Source organism: Ambystoma mexicanum, chromosome 9, assembly GCF_040938575.1.
Source record: "Ambystoma mexicanum isolate Mex_15411 chromosome 9, UKY_AmexF1_1, whole genome shotgun sequence".
Classification (NCBI taxonomy): domain Eukaryota; kingdom Metazoa; phylum Chordata; class Amphibia; order Caudata; family Ambystomatidae; genus Ambystoma; species Ambystoma mexicanum.
Window position 1 is genome coordinate 496,279,935 of NC_090931.1, and position 17,779 is coordinate 496,297,713.

The following is a 17,779-nucleotide window of genomic DNA, read 5'->3' on the forward strand; positions in this document are numbered from 1 at the left end:
CAGGGCTGCATGTGACTGCCGCTGAAATTTGGAACGGTCGACTGTAAAGAAACGCACTGGTGGGGGCCGTCTGTACTCCTGCTCTCTATACGGCAGAGGAGAGACACAGAGGACCCCAGCCAAGATTCTCTATAGGGTAGCTGTGGTCGAGCAATCAAGGCCTTGCTTCTCAGGAGGTGATGCAGGCTGGTTCTAAAGTACAGTCTAGTACCCAAGCAACCACAAAGGAATGTCCACACACTATGTTAGTTAAAACACAGTCTTTATATAAATAAGGTTCAATGTTATATACACTATCACGAAAATATACTTTTTGCTCCGACAATTCTAAAACGGTAAATATATACAGTTCTAGGTAGTACCACTCTTACTCTGATTCCATTAAAATGCGACCACGGCTGACAGCCCCAAATAGCATACAAATCAACACAGTAAAACTATATCAACCATAGACTTAGGAGGAAGATAAGTTGGTTAGACAATTGGCAGAATACTGAGCCCCTAACGTCAGGCACAGTTCTGTATGAGGATCCCCCCACCTGGGCAACCTGTAAATGAAGATGCACTACAAACCCAGTCCATATATTGTCTATTAGAGTCTTATCTTCTTCGATAGTTCTGCAACCCAAATGTACCTTGTGTTGTAGAGTTCTCCCATCTGGGGCCAGTAGAAATGGGCAGAGAGCCTCTGCTTAGTCTTCTTGGTACTAAGATGACCAGCCAAGGGCACCTCATGCGCCAACTGCAGCAGGAAGGGCCTGTAAACCTGGGGTACCACCAACCTCTTGAGGGCACCAGGTTCAGGCTTAGTGGGCTCACTAACAAGGAGCTCACCCTCCAATAAATCTGGAATGTCCTAGGTACTTCTCCCTGTGCCTGGGACATGGTCTGTTTCTGCAGACCCTGGAGAGAGTTGCACTCTCTCTGGCCCTTACAGAAGTCCACCCGGGAAGGTCCCCCTTCAGCTAACAAGCATTGAAGGCCGGGTGGTCCTCCGGGTTGAGTACCTCTTCCACAAGAGAGTCATCTGGCTCTTCTCACACAGGAGTTGAGGCTTGGGTCTCCATTGGATCCATCCTGGCCAGAGCATGAATCCCAATGAGTGCTGCGGGAGCAGCAGGAAGAGACGGGGTCCTTTTCGCAGAGGCGACCTTCTTGCTCTTCCTTCATCGCTGTGCCTTTGGTTTCCCCGTCGGCGAGGGTACCGGACTCAAGGCCGGAACTGGTGTGACCTGCGATCGGGTGACTGCTGCAGCAGTCATGGGTAGACCATCCGCGATCATCCCCAATTCTACCAAATCGTTTCCTAACAAAATGTTAGCTGGTACATTGACCTGAACCAGGACAGGAAGCTTCGCTGTCTTGTCTCCAATCGTAATGTTGACTAAGGCTACAGGCGATAATTTAGGAGGCCCACCAGCTAACCTGGTGGTTCTCAGAGGAGCACTTACATAGTCCTCTGGCTTGAGCAGGGTCCTGTCCACCAGTGTCATGCATGCCCCAGTGTCTCTCAAACCAGTTGAAGGCTGGCCATTCAAGAGGACACTTCTCAAAAACCTACCAGTGTTTTTTGGGATTGTCGCCAGTAGTTTCGCGTACTGGTCCCAGGCCCCAAGGGACACTAGGGATATCTCTACGGGAGCACCAAAGCTCCCTGTAGAGGAGGGGAGGACAGTGGCCTCCACATCAGGTACAGAGTAGGGGTAGGTCAGGCTGACAGCCTGGACTCCAAGTGCCTTACCCTTAAACTTGGGGTCACCCCTTTTGTGATCCAGAACCCCACAGTCCCAAAAAGTGCCAGGAATGTGGGGTACGGTACTGGAACCAGTCGGACGCTGCTTTGCAGCAGGCGGACCACTACTCTTACTCCCACCCACAAAAGACTTATCCCCACTGGATATTTGAGTCTTAGGAGAGGAAGGTTTTGGTTTATTTGACTGTGACTGCTTTTGGGACTCCTCAGCCTTCTGAGAGGTCCCCTTTTCTTTGTCCTTGTCCTTCCCACTGGAGTCCTTAGGGGACAGCCAGTGGGAGACCCACTTGTCAGCCAGCCTGGCCAGCTTAAATGGATCTAAAATGTTCTGGTGAGCAACATACTGATGCAGCTCCGGTGAACAGGCTTCTAAAAAATGCTCAAAAAACAAAAGGTGTGACATCTCAATAAACGTTTTCACTTTGTAACCATCAATCCACCCCATCATTTTAAAGGGTGCAGCACTCAACCAGTCAATCCAAGACATATTCTCTCTCTTATTAAATCCCCTGAACCTTGTGAGGTATTGGGTAGGTGTCTTGCCAAACTTGGCAATCAAAGCAGACTTCATGCACTCACACTGACTCCTTTCTTGTGCACTCAGTTTCAAAATACAGTCATATCCAGCCTGAGGCCCTCTACTTAACAAACACTTAGCCCAATCTCTTTTATCGACATCATGAATTGCACAAGCCATCTCAAATGCTTCAATCCATTGGAGGATATCAGAACCCTCCGCATACACACCCACCAAATCTTTCATAAACTTGGTAACTGGGGACCTGACACTCCCAACGAGTTTCGCTGACGTCTCCACTCTAGCTTTCTCTTGCTGGATTTGCTGACATTCAGTGTCCTTGTCTTTGAGTTCAAGATCCCTATCCTTTAGTTCCAGATCCCTGGCTTTAAGAATAACTTGTTGAGCAAACGCCTCTTTCTTAAGCTTAGTTTCTATTTCCAACTTTTTGTATTCAAAGGCCAACTTCATCCTTAATAACTCAAGTTCCAGGACATTCCCTAAAGAAACATTGCTGGTGGTCGGAACAGATCCAGCAGGAACTGTGGCATTCCCAGAATCAGATTCAGTAACAACCCCGGGGGCAGAGTACTCATTGGTTGCATTCCCCCCTTCAAGAGCTTCGCAATCAGTCTGATGTTCCACCAGGGCAGCTATCAGCTCAGCCCTAGACTTATCCACACAGTCTAACTAATTCCCTGGCTTCACAAGCACCTTGGAGAGCCTCTAAGCTCATCCAAGTCAATTTACCATTTGCAATAGATTCCATTGCTTGTAATTTAGTTATCTTGTACACAACTAAACCTCAATTTAACAAAGTACAGATATTTTGTAAGTGGCAAGGTTATACACTGATCCTTAAAACCATAAGCATCCCATCGCTGCCACCATTGTAAAGAAACGCACTGGAGGGGGTGTCTGTACTCCTGCTCTGTATGTGGTAGACGAGAGGCACAGAGAACCCCAGCCAAGATTCTCTATTATGGTAGAAATGGACGAGCAATGAAGGCCTAGCTTCTCAGGATGTGTGTGCAGGCTGGTTCGTAAGTACAGTGTAGTCCCCAAGCACCCACAAAGGAATGTCCACGCACTGTATTAGTTAAAACGCAGTCTTTATATAAATAAGGTTCAATGTTATATACACTATCACGATAATACATTTTGTGCTCCGATAATTCTAAAATGATAAATATATACAGTTCTAGGTGATACCACGATTACTCTGGTTCCATTAAAATGCATCAACTGTACTCAGTTCAAATAGCATATGAATCAACACATAAAATGATATCAACCATAGACTTAGGAAGAAGACAAGTTGGTTAGACAATTGGCAGAATACTGGGCCCCTACCACTAGGCACAGTTCCGTTTGAGGATCCCCCACATGGGCAACCTGTAATTAAAGATATATTGAACAAGCCCAGTCCATGTATTGTCTATTAGAGTCTTATCTTCTTCTATAGTTCTGCAACCCAAATGTACCTTGCGTTGTAGAGTTCTTTGTCAGGGAATCGACAGGACCTTCTTGTGTGCGCTCCCTTTCAAGCGGGGGCCACGGGTCGTCGAACTTCCGAGATGAAGAAAGGGTGAACGATGTCATTGAGGCAGCAGCTTCGGTCCTTGCGGTGCTCGTAGATGAGTGATCAAAAATGTTCAGCAACAGGGGAGGCGTGCGTTGCACCTTGACGACGATGGTTCACTGCTGCAAAGAGTTAGTGAAGAACTTTGGCCCCGCAAGGGTGTCAAGTCGTCGGCTTCTTGCATCGGCGAATGGGACGGGTCCACGGCTGGCTTCAGTAGCTTCACCGGCGTCTCTGAGGTCTTCGGGTGGCGGGAAACCCACCAGTGGATTCTCTGCGGTCATTGGCGGCCTTGACTTTCTCCGGCAGGACGAAAGCCGTCAACAATGATGAACAAGGGAGTCCTTGGATCAAATGTTCTTAGGCAAACGGGAGCTCAGCGGCTCCGGTCGGCGACAACGGTCGGAGACGGTGGATGTCTGTCCAGTGCTTTTCTTCGTTTTCCTCGGCGGTCCCCTTTTCTGGTCGGCAGCCTTTCGTAGGTCTGTCTACCACGGAGCTTTGATCAACTGGTGCACAATGGTCCCTCGTAGCTCGGGGAGAGGTCTCCTTGCGAGGTCCTCTCTTGGATCAGTTCTTGAAGACACAGCAGCTTTCAGATTACACATAAGGGACCAGCGGTTCATCTTCTTCTTCCGGCTCGGCTTCAAGAGTAAGAATCAACTATCAACTTCAGCTTCTGAAGGATTTCTAGCAGTGAGAGGCCCCCAGATATACTGTTGATCTTCCGCACCAATCACTCAGAAGGGTATTCAGGCAATCATTCAGCCAATTAGGCGCACAGTGCATTCAGGCCATTCTTCTCCATCCAGACACTCACAACACAGAATGTGGATTTGGACAAGTACTCTGCCATTCAGCACTACACACTGGATTCATACCAGTTTTGGGCAGGGCTGTCTCAGTCATTGTGTCAAACACCAGATACTGGACACCCATAACACAGAATGCGTATTCGTCACACACTCCATTCACCCAGGTCCCACCCCACGGGTGTACCCACAACATACGGTCGTTGGGAAGGCTCCAGCCAGTCTGGTCGTCACTTCCCCACACTACCATATATGTAACTTCCACCCAACAGCCAGTGAGGGGGAAGGGACAGAGTCAGGGCTTCCTGGAACTTTGGGAAAACCAAGGTAACAGGCGAGGGACGGCAAGAGGGCACGGCGGCCATCCTGTCTCCATCAGGAATCCACTGATTCCAATGACAGGGCCTGGGCATCCCAAAATGGAGGACGCTCAGGGCACCTGTCAATTCAGCACAGAGCTGCCACCATCCCGTACCCTGCTCTGTGGGCCACACACAGGTGCCCCAAAAATATACACTAGGAGTACAGGGTTGTACTCCCACCCAGGGGTGCTATAAGGGTATACCAAGGGTCTGTTCACCACACCAAATACAGGAAGAGCCGCACCACCAGCAGTCCCACATGAACTCATGTGCGGAAAACAAATCAGAACATAAATGATAAAGCAACAAAGGACAATGATTCAGAGGCCCTGTCCCTCTGATGCATTTCCAGCATCACACCAGAGCTCTGGCTGGCTTGGATTACAGCATTCCCTGCCTGAAGGGATGAGCACACTTCCGAGGCTCACTGGGACTGCCGCTGGACTTGGGGATGGTCACTGTTAGGAAAGATTCACTTTACTGCACCTTTCCTTCGATCTTCATGGAACCCCTAAACTTTTTGCCTTTATTTTTGAATCTGACCTGTACATTTTGCAGTTCAGTGCACTGGCATTTGCTGATATGTTATGGGGAAATTGACATGTCCTTCAGGCTGTCAGTACTGGGAAACATTGTTTCCCTTGGTCGAGTTACTATGTTGCTACTTGTGGTTACTTTTGTATCACTTGTGGTAACTTCTTATCATTGTACAAAGCAGCTTACATTGCAGAGCAATGGGGTGCCCTAGACTAACACTCAGAGGATTTTTGGTTACTCTAGTTGTGCTTAAAAGATGGGCTGGTGACAGCAGTGACTTTTCCCCACTTTTTAGAGAATTTCATTTTACCTTTACCGCATTTACCGCATTTGGCTACTAACTGTGGTTACTGGTCAAACATGGCTTTGCCACGAGATTCTTCGCCTGTTCTTTTGCCATCTTGTTGTTTAGCTTCCTTCCTGGCCTCAGAGGTCAGGAAAATCTTTATAAGGACTTCCAGTGCCTGGAAAGCAGGAGCTTTCGGCGGGCTACTGGAGGACTGTTTATGTTTGCAAGCAGGATGTTTGCTGGGTCAGTCTGACTGCAATCGACATACTGGTTTCAGTGTTTCTGAGTGTTATGCATAAATGTTCCCGCCAATGGTCCTGATAGGACCACTGCTGGGGTGTGTGTGTGGACTAGTCCTTCTATTGGCTAGTGGGAGTTTAAGCTCTTACCTGGCTTTTAGGATAATAAAAGGACCCCTGCACCCATTCTGCATAGATCCTGGAGAAACCTGACAGAGCCAAGTATCCTGTCCAATTTGTGAGACCCGCGAAGAAACCTGAAACCTGACTGATGGAGGCCTGGCAACCAACTTCTGCTGCAGTCCTGGTGGAGCCCTGTCTTGCTTGTGATCTTTAGTAGTCCTGCGAAGGTGCTATACCCTTGGAGTGGAGGGACCATGCATTCCCGATGTCTGCTTGGTGCCATGCCAAAGACAGCCTTCGGAAGTGCCCTGAAACCATCCTGTGGCTGACCAGCTTTGTTTTTGGGCTACCGTGCTAGCGACGTCACCGTATCGTATTTTGGCTTAAAACTCGGTGGACCCTCAGTTGCCACTGCAAGGCTACCTCCTGTGGAAATTTGGCATCCTAGCACAAAGGGGACCCGTGAAAGACCGGAAAGTCTGACCACGGCAACTGAGTCCTGTTGCATGACTGTGCGCAGCGTGCCCCATCTGAAAACATCTTACCTTACCGGAGTCCAGTCTTTAGAGAGGTGCTGCATCAAGTGTTTATGCATTCTTCGACTGAGAGTCCTTGCACCAGCAAAAGACACCAACCGGAGTGGAGCTAGAACCTGCAACCCCTGGAAATCTAGGACCATAGATTCTGAAGGGAAAAGCAACATAGGACACCCTTCCTTTATTCTACCAAGTCTGGGGAAGATTCGGACTAAGCGAGGTAAGTTACAGAGCTTTTAACCTACCCCTATGCTCCCGTTATAAATCAATGGGATTATAATAAACCTATTTCTAACAATATTGGCTTTGCCATAACTTGCCTATGCAAGACTTCTGACTGTTGGGACTACTTTTGGTCATTAGTCTACATTGAACCCTAACCCTAAGAACCCTTCACTGGACCCCAGAGACCCTACCTGCATTTTTTCCTGCATCCTAATTTCTGTGGAACTGTATCCTGAATAATACGGCACATGGCCCCAGGCAATTTAAGGCTGGACAATTTTAGCTAGGGATCATCTCTGTGGGCCTTTTTGTGCATAATACTTGTCTAACCTTTCCTTTGCAGGAGTATCAGATTTGCATTATGCATTATAACCTAGTGAACGAATATGTGTGTTTAGTCAAATAGTTTTGTGTGATACATCTACCTGCTTGTAGTCAGTTTTCTATATTGGGTTTGGCCATAATTAAATAACTGTATTTTTATACATCCTGTCTAAGTCTAATTTGTGATTCCCATTGTGTGACCTCATTGTGGAACCTTTACAAGCTCACCCCCTCTGAAGAACTTAGCATAGACCGTCTGTCACTGCTACCTAAAATGGTTACAGCTTCCCAGAGTTGTTCCTGTCACAATATAGGTTGGCCTTCTATACATCTGTCCACCAGGCCAGAGTATAGAAAATCAGCCCTAACAAATTGGTGTACAGCGGTGGGATGACCCTCTCCACATAACATCTGGGTGTTTTGTGAAAAGGATCTGTATTGGGTACCACAGTGTAGATCAATGGTGGTGTGTAAAGATAATACTTACACAAGACACTATAAGTTTTGATTGACTTGTAGATACAAGTCACCTACTATACTAAGTATCATGGAAACAATCACTTTCAACACTTTGAGTGCCTGAAAAGTGGATCAATTGAGAAAGTTGTGTGTTGAGAGAGGCTTGACAGTCTCTGGCACAAAAGTCGAGTTAGTGGTAAACATTCTGGACTTTGAGAGAAGCAAGGTTGTGCCAAACTTGACAAATAGTCCTGATAGTGGAGCTGGGGCTGGACCCAGCACCAGGAATGTAATTGCTACCACTACAGTGGCTGGTGTTGAGGATGAGGAAGGAGAAGGTGCATCCTCTGGACTTCTGTTTGAGGCCCCCCCCAAAATGCTGAGGCGTTGTTCAATTTGAAAAGAGACACCCTTAGGCTCAAAGGGAAAGAGATTGAGTTTGCTGTGGCCAAATTGGAAAATAAGAGGGTTGAGAGACAGAAAGATAGGAATCACCAGCTGGAGCGTGCCAAGATTCAGGCTTCACAAGGTTCTTCCAAAGGATCTGGAGACGGTTCTGGGTCCTCTTCACATCCTAGGTTTCCTAAATATCTCCTGAGTATGTATGAGGAGAAGAATGATATAATTGACTGGCTTGTAACTTTTAAATATGCATGCGAGGTTACAAGGAGTGAGTGATACTGACAGTATTGCATGGTTGATCAGCAGACTGCCCCATTCTGGCTGCAGTGCCATTATGGACTTGTCAAAGGCTGACAGATTAGACTTTGTAAAACTGAAAGCAATCTCTGATCCTCAAGTTTGGGAAGACTCCTGCCCAGTACTTGAGGAGGTTTAGAAAATACAAAAAGAATGAATGCATGACCTATGCAAGTTTTGTTGCTGATTCTTTGATGAACTTGAGTGCTGGATAGAAGGCTATCAGGTAACCACCTTTGAGGGCATGATCAATTTAGTCATGCTGGAACATATTTTTGCCTCTTCTTCCCCAAAGCTTAAGCAGCATTTGGTTGACTCAAATGAGTTCAATACAAAGGGGCTAGCCATTGCTGCTGACATATGGGTTTCACATAGAGTGTCCTATAACGACAAGCTTGCTTCAGGTAAGCTGGAAGAGGGAAAGAAGCAGAAAGAGAAAGAGGGTGTGGATACTGATAAAACTATGTCCAAGAAGGCCCATAAAAAGTTTAATGAGGGGAAGTCATCAGAATCAGGTTAGGATAGTGGGACTAACCCTCCCAAGCAGGTGAGGGCTACTCAAAGCCTCCATATGTGTCAAGTGCCAGCGGGACTTGTTACACGTGTGAGGCAAGTAACCACAGGAAGGGGACCCCAAATGTAAGGGTAAAACCTACAGGGTCCACTCTGCCAGTCTGGTCTTCTCTCAGTATAAGGAAGAAGAGATGGCAGGTGTGTCCTTCCCTTTAGACTGCATTCCCTCAGGGGAAGAGTCTGAGGTTAGTCTGGATGCCTTGGAAACTAGCAATGCTGCAGCATTGGCTCTCATCCCAGTCCTATTGCATAGTGATAATTATGTTGAGGATAGTGTTCAGGTAGTGGGTATAACTACCTCTACTGTTAGGAACATTGGGGCTAGTCCCATTGATGTAGCTTCCTTCATGGTATACCAAAGGTTCTTGCCAGAGTTCCTGTGTGGGATACTCAGTTGGCTGGTAGGCCCGCTCTTAATGTTCTAGTAGCACCTGTCATTCAAGCTGTGAATAGAGAAATGGCTAGGGCAAATGTCAATATGAAGGGAGTGGTTCCTAGTAGAATACTGGGTGAGTTGATCCTTCAAGACTTAGGTCCTGATAGGCCCTCACCAGACACTTCAAGCACTCAGTCTCAAAATTAGACTGTCTTGGCCAAGCCTAAGAGAAAACCTAGGCCTAAGGGGAAACCCATGGCTAGTGGAGTCAGCAACAGAGGCAGGGGGAAGGCGAATATTCCCCCTGCCTTACCTACAACTGATGTTGAGGTAGTTGGAAGTGTCCCTATTCCTAGTTTGGAAGAGAGACCCCCAGAAAACCTTGAATACTATGGGCCTCTTCAGCTGCCTAGTATACAGGTAGCGGAGAGTCCTAGGAGACCAAGAAGTAAGGCCAACAGAAAAGGAAACCATCATGGTTAGGCCTATTGAGAAAAGGCCTGCTTCCAATGCGAGGATTATTCTCCAGTGAAGCAAAGAGTTCAACAGGAAGGTGGGTTACTGCAAAGTAAGCCCACAGAGCCCACCAGAGCAGACATTGAGAAATTGGAGGTTGCTCAGGTTGTGAGGCCCTTCCTCCTACAGTTGGTGTGTGACATTCCACTGATGGTGCACCCTAGTGTCAGGATATAACCTGTGTGGTCTAACACACATTTCTGCTGGCCCATGATTGGAGTCCCAGAGGAAACCAATGTAGAAGTCTCACTCTCTGTCAACAGGTTGACAGGAGTGAGACTAGAATTCAGTTACTCCAGAGTTCAATTTTAGGAAATACTTGTATCAGCCATTTGACTCTGGAGACCTCAGGCAATATGTTGCAAGTGGTGATTACTGATCATAATCCCATATGCCCGTGTGCCAACCCACAGGCAATGACTGCCGAGTCAGTCATTGACACCCTACTGAATGACAGATACAGAGGTAGCTCCTCTACTGTTCTCAGTAGTGGTCAGACTCAGTGGAAGGATGGTGAAGTGACCTGTCAAGTGTCACTGAACTGTCATCCACAGGATGGTCTGAGAAAGAGAGATCTGTCAGATCTCTCATGATTTTGATTGGAGCTCTCAGTGAGCCCCAGAGAAGGAGGTGGGACCTTCTCCTGTCAAACTTGTTCAGTAAATTCCTGACCACCTGTCAGTGGTCTCGGCCTTGCCAAGTTTCATAGTTTAGCAAGGTACACTATTCTCAAGGCTTTGGTGAACCTGGACAGGTTGCCATACAGTTTTCTGGGAATAGTATGGAGGGTTTTATCTTGAGAGATAAAATTGGAGCCCTGCATATGGCGTATGCGTGTGGCTATAGAGCCGGAGAAATCTGTATGTTTGCCTGCCCTGTGTCAAATCAGCCCTTCTAATGGCTTCAGTGAGGATGGCCTAGTGTCTACTCACCGTACCCCACATCAGCAAAGTGAGCTGGAGAGTTTGTTGAGGCAATCTGCCCACTTGATGTCACTGACACCCTTTATAACAGGATGGTGTAAACCAGAATGTATTCTGGGAATAAGTGAACCCACCAAGATTGGGTATTGTGGTTGCTCGAACCAAGAGAAAGACCTGACGGTTGGTGCAAGATCCACTGTGTGTTGGAACAAAGAGTATCTGAGCATTCTAGCTGTCAAGAGTTCAGTTCTGAGGAACTGGATGGATATACAGGTACATCCAGTTTTGGATTCTTTATGGACACTAGAGCTCTGTGTTCTGTCCCCAAGACACAAGCACACTCTTCACTAATAGGTAACACCTTAGTGGAACAGCTCTGTGCTGAAAAGTACAGCTGCTGTTATGATCTCTCTGCAGGGTATGGCAACATATCCCTGTCAGTCTGCGCTGAGAAGGAGAAAGCAGTTTCAGCCCTTTCAGAGCCTTACTTTAGTGTATGGACATCTGGATTGGTGGCTGCAACTGACACCTGTCAACTGAGTTTAGCCCGTATTCTGAATGGGAAAATGGATCTCAGCAATACATGTCTGGATGACATGGCAGAGCCAACCCCCACTTGGAAGGAACTGGCTCTGACTCAAGAGACTGGGTGTCAGGACCTTCATTAGGCCAACTTGTTCAGGAAGACAGCCACGTGTCAAAATGAACAGGTGCCATTGGCCTTCCTCATGCATGAAGATGATGTATGTGGGGACAAGATGCATACTCCTGTCACTGATGTACTTCATGTACAGGACTGGGAAACCCCCACTACCGAAGCCCAAGTGAGGACTTTCCTGGGCCTCACTAGCAAATACAGGAGCGAAGTGGCAGCCTATAGAAATATAGCTGTCCCTCTGACTGCCCTCACTACTCATAGGGGACCTAAAGAATTCTTATGGACTCTGGAGTGTGAGAAAGCCTTCACTGGCTTGAAATAATCCCTAGGTCAGGCCCCTGGTTTAAGGGCACCTCATTGGAAGAGACCTTTCGTAGTGCAGACAGATGCCTATGATACTGGGATAGTTGGAAGACTTTCACAGTTTAATGACAAAAGGGAGGAACAGCCTATATATCTAGTCAGCTACCAAATTAGGAGTGGAGAACTCAGTTGACCCAAGGTGGAGAAGAGTTGTTTTTCCATTGTATGGTACCTTAGGAAGTGGAGGTCATACCTCCATGGGACTCACTTCACTGGGTATGATCCCCCTCAAACCTTGAAGTGGTTGATAGATGGTAAGGGAAGAATTCAAAGTGGCTCAGGTGGTTCCTAGGTCTGCAGGTCTTCAACTACACTATGCGGCATAGGCCAGATCCCAAATGTAGCAATTTTGATGGGCTGTCCAAAAAGGATAACTGTGATGCTGGAAATGCATCAGAGGGACAGGACATACGTATCCTTGTCCTTTACTGCTTTTTATCGTGTGTTATGTCATATTTTCCGTCCGCACAGGAGTTCATGTGGTGCTCCTGGCGGTGCAGCTCTCTCTTTTGGTTTTGGTGAACGGACCCATGGGATACCCTTATGGCACCCCTAGATTCCTGATGGGGACTGTTAGGGAGAATTCTCATTTCATGGCTAATTTCCCTTAACGAGTGAGTCCTTCAGCAGCTTTGCTGGATCTCTGGAGTCATTTCTTTCCACTTGGTGAGAGTGTGAGCTTTTCCCCCACTCTTACCCATGTTTTGCTATGTGTCTTTTACCTGTTTTTATGATTGTGGGCTCTGGAGTACACCACTTCAGTGGCCCCCTTCTTTTGTGTGTTACACAGCACCTTCAGTGCAGTGACACAGGGCTGGCGTGCAGACTTCCCACCAACTCCATTTCTAAGGCTGACTACTGTCCCCCAGAAAAGGGTAAAGTTGCCTTTAACTTTACTTATTCATGTAACCACAGATCCAGTACACCCCATCTTACATGGAGTACTGGAAAGCGTTAATCCTTAGCCCTTTTTATCTGTACCTCCTAGAGCATTGTTTCGCTCTTTTAACATTTAGAATTGGCTGGTGGCAGTGGTATCTACCTTAAACTTTTCTACTGCGGTTATCTTATATAAACGTGGTAGTATTGTAGGCTATTGTATTAGCCTCGAACTGAAACCCGCTTGGCCAAATACTTTTTCTTTTGGGTCCGGTGCGGTTTATTCACCATTGCTTTTTGTTGAACTACTTCTTGTGTTTTACTTTGCGCGGCAAACAAGGTTTCCCTTCTATGTTCACTGTCTTTTGGCGGGCTTCTCCAAGAAGCCCTCCTCTAGGCACCTGGGTGTCTAGGTGGGCTGAATGTGAGGGACGGGTGTATTCACCCCCTGCACAGGGTATCCTAGGAAACCCAAGTTGCACTTTTCCATGATTGGCTGAGGTGGTTGTCCGGGCTGGAAAACTCCCCTGCTATATGATTGAAAGCCAGGCTGTGTGAATGGGGGATTTTCGCATAAAAGGTAGGTCTCTTGGGCTGGAAGTCAGAGAGTCGCCACTGGAACTACAAGGAACTGAAGAGAAGCGGAGAAGAAGTCAGCTGCTGCAACTATCCCATCCCGGTGAAGCCCTGCTGCAGTCCTGAGCTATCTACCCTTCAACAACTAAGAGAAGATCCAGTCCGGAGTCTTCTTACCTTGAGCCTGGTGGGGATAACCAGCTCATCTTCTACAGCCAGAGGATTTCCTTCGTGGTCGAAATCGCTGCACACTGCTGTAGTGGTCTGGATAGCCACCTGAAGAGCCTCTCCTGTTTTTAAGGAGCGCACCCTTTATTCATCGCCTCGGCTGCTGGCCTCATCCCTGTGTGGTGCAGACCCCCTCATCATCCTCCTTCTTGCTGAAGCTCCAGGAAATGTGGGCCTGCTGGACACTACCAGGAACAACTGCCGTGGCACCAGCTTCTTCATTTTGAACAAGGTACTGTGTCCTTCTTGAGGAATTTGGGTGAATCCCTATTTCTCGTTCTACAAGGCTTGTCCTTATCTTCCCTCCTTCTTATAACTTTTGCTTACATACATTGACAATATCTAAGTATTCTTGGTTACGTTGAATCGTGAACTGTCCGACTGTGTGATCCTCGACAACAGGAACCCGGTTCCACTTGACACTGGCTCCCCGGCCCCTTGACTCTTGAATTTCTGTCTATGAGTGTTCTTCGATTCTGTTTGCCTGACAAAAGTATTGCTTGTGATTTTTGCCCCCAACTCCCTCTGGGTATCTCAAGTACTAAGTGTGTTTTTGCCCCGGTAGCAACTCTTGCCGCGTATACGCATTTATTTAGTAGACCGAACTGTCAAAAAGTGATCGCAATTGTATTCACAGTAGCGTTACTTGTTTCATAACACCGATCCATTCAAACACAGGGTACTTACCTTGATTCATACCGTACAAAGTGAATTGGTTATTTGTAGTGTAGTTTACGTGTGGTTTTGAATTGAATAGAAGTGTAAATGTACTTATATTTTTCTAGCTGAAACCTTGAGTCAGTGTTTGCTTGAGTCACAGTAATTGTGGTCCCTTTGTGTAATCTCTACTACTGCTCATATACTCTTTTGATAGGCATGGCTGCCCCGCTACTGCTACCACTTTAACATAGTAGTATAGGCTTTTACCAAAGGTAAAACTTGTATTGCCACCTGTAGTCTTAATTGTGTGTAGTGGTCCCTAAGGGCACTGCACAGGATTCTGCCTAACACTGGTATACAGCGGTGAGGATTTGGAAGTAGAGTGATTACACTTAGAGTGCTGCTATTGCTTAGGTTCAACTAACCACAAGGCTAACACCACTAATTCTATTTTTACTGAGAAATCATGTCAAATATGGAAAGCTACACTGAAGAGGGTCTCTTAAACTACACTGCTGAGGTTTTAAGAACCATGTGGAGGGAGAGGAGTCCCTCTGGTAAAGGAAAGAAATCTGAATTGATTGCAAAGTTAATAGGAAAACAAAGTCTGGAGAGTGGGTCAGAAGGGCCTACCCCTCCAGCAAATGTGGATACTGATGTTTCTGATTCTGAGAGTGTTTATTTAGAAGAAGTAGCTGAGCCCTTGTTAGGAAACCCTACAACTCCTTTGCCTGCTCAGAAAGCACAACCTCTGTCCACTGGGACCCCTACAGGTCCTGCACTTACTCCTGAATTTATTGCACTTGAGAAAATGAAACTCAAATTGGAAGTGAAACGTATTGATGCACAAACTGCCATGAAACATCAAGAGTTAAGCCTCAGAGAAATGGAGCTGAATCATGAACTAGAGATGAAGAAATTGTCTGTAGAAAATGCTTCTCTGCCAGAGTCTTCAAGGTCTGCCAACCTTAAGAGACCCCGTATGCCAAAGGAGATGATTGGTATGTATGAGATAAACTTGATGTTTTGGATTGGTTAGCAATGTTTGAGTACAATCATGGGATTCAAGGTATCTCAGGGAATCAGCTGATTCCCTGGGTTTTCTCTAGGCTTCCCCCTGTTGCAAGTGATGCTATAATGGAGCTGGGGGAGGAGGATAAACAGGATTATGAGTGTGTGAAGCTAGCATTAATAGCTAGATTTGGGAAAACCCCTCCCAGTATCTTAAGAGGTTTAGAACCCTCAAAAATCTGGATGGTACCCCTTGGGCTACCTGGGTGTGTGAATGTTTGAAAAACTTAGATGGTTGGGTTAAGGGTTACAAAATGAACTCTTATGAAGGTTTGAGGAATCTTGTAATGTGGAGTCTATTTTTGATGTCTGCTCCCATGAGCTTAGACAGCACTTGGCTGATTCAAAGGGGATAGATCCTAGGAAACTAGCTAAGGCTGCTGACTTGTGGGTTGCCAACAGGGCTACTCACAAGGATTCTGGGGCAACTCAGAAGAAGGATGAGGGAAAGCAGCCAAAGAAAGACAACAAAGAGAATTCCAATGACTCCAATCCAAAAGAAGGCCCCAAACATAACCAGGGTAAACCACAAGGGAATCCGAATCAGGCTAGTGTACCATCTGGTCCCAAACCAGATGGAGGGCAGAACAAACCCCCATTCCAGAGAACATTTGGAAAATGATTTGTTTGTGGGTTGCCTGACCATGTGAAAGGGGATCACAGATGTCAGGGTAAACCTTCAGGGATCCACACTGCCTCCTTAGCCTTCTCCCAGATGGATGAAGTACCTATGGCCAGTGGAAACATTCAGTTGCTAGCTGATGAGCCCATGAGAGTCTCAGCTAGTGTTTGTTTAGTGTCCTTGAGTCTTTGGGAACAACAGAACTTAGATGTCTATAACTCAATCCCAGATAATACTAAAGAGTATTACAAAGATAGTGTTCTTGTGAATTGTCAGGAAACCCCTGCCATCAGAGACACTGGAGCCAGCATAACTTTGGTTGATGAATGTTTTTTCAAGGTTGAGGATGTTGCTAAGGCACCCAACACCTAACTAAGTTAGCTGGAGGCCCTCTGCAAATGGTTCCCAAGTTACCAGCTCTCATCCAGTGTAATGACATGATTGTCAGAATACCTGTAAGTGTGCAAAATAACGTACCTGGGAGGGTCCTGCTGAGTGATGACCTTAAAACTCTTGGAGTTGTGTTTAGGACCCCCAGGCCCCCCAGCAGAAGGAAGCAGGAGCTCACGAGGTCTGCAAGGGAGAGAACCTTGAGGGGCTCTCCTGGGGACATGATAGAGGAAACTATCACCCCAAGTCCACAGGACTTACTTACTGCCATTGTAGGGTAGGAAAAGACAAAGGGAAAACCCAAGTCTGCCAGCAAGAAACCAGCAAGCACTCCTGTGCCCAGAAGGACATCTCCAAGGCTGTCCAAAGTCACATCAGTGACTCCTCCACCAGGTGAGGCTGAGTGTGAGGTTCAACCCTGTATGGTTCAACTAGATATTGAGGAATCAGATCTAGAAGAAGATCTTACTCTGGTAGGAGATCCTGACCCTGTTGACCATCCTGTGCTGCAGTCTTTACGGGCAGAAGGTGGACCCAATAGGGAAGATTTCAGCAAGGGACAGAGAGAATGTCCTACCTTACAAGGTCTTCACCTACAGGCAGCTTCTCAGCTCAATGGGACTGAGCCAGGGAAGTATAGGTTGCACTGGGTAGATGGCCTCTTCTACAGTAAACCAACTGAGTCAACCCCTGGAGACTGCAAAAGGCTTGTAGTACCTCTAGTGAACCGACTCCAGTTTCTGCAGTTAGCCCACAAGATACCTTTGGCTGGTCATTTAGGTTTTAAGAAGACCAAGGAAAGGCTCTCTCTTTATTTCTACTGGCCTAAAAAGGGTTCAGAAGTAGACAAATTCTGCAGAAGTTGCCACACTTGCCAAACCCCTGACAAGAGTGGAGCCAAGAATGTGGCACCCTTGGTGCCTCTCCCAGTGGTGGGAGTTCCTTTTGAGAGGGTTGGGATTGACATTGTTGGTCCTCTTGACCCTCTCACATCTTCAGGCAACAGGTTTATCCTGGTTGTAGTGGATCATGCCACTAGATTTCCTGAAGCCATACCTATGAGGACTGTTACGGCTCCGGCTGTGGCTAATGCCCTACTTGGTATTTGTACCAGAGTAGGTTTTCCGAAGGAGGTGATATCTGACAGGGGATCAAATTTTATGTCCAACTACATGCAAGCCATGTGCAAAACTTGTGGAGTTACCTACAAGTGCTCAACTGGCTACCATCCCCAAACCAATGGACTGGTAGAGAGGTTTAACAGAACTATGAAGAGCATGATAGGTGCTTTAGAAGAACCCCTTAAAAGAAAGTGGGACGTGTCATGCCTTCTCTTTGCACATAGAGAAGTCCCTCAGGTGGGAGTAGGATTTAGTCCCTTTGAACTTCTCTATGGCCATTCAGTCAGAGGTCCATTGGCCCTGATTAAGGAGGGGTTGGAGAGTGCTCCTTCCCCCAGGCCAGTCAGAGTGACTGACTATGTGATA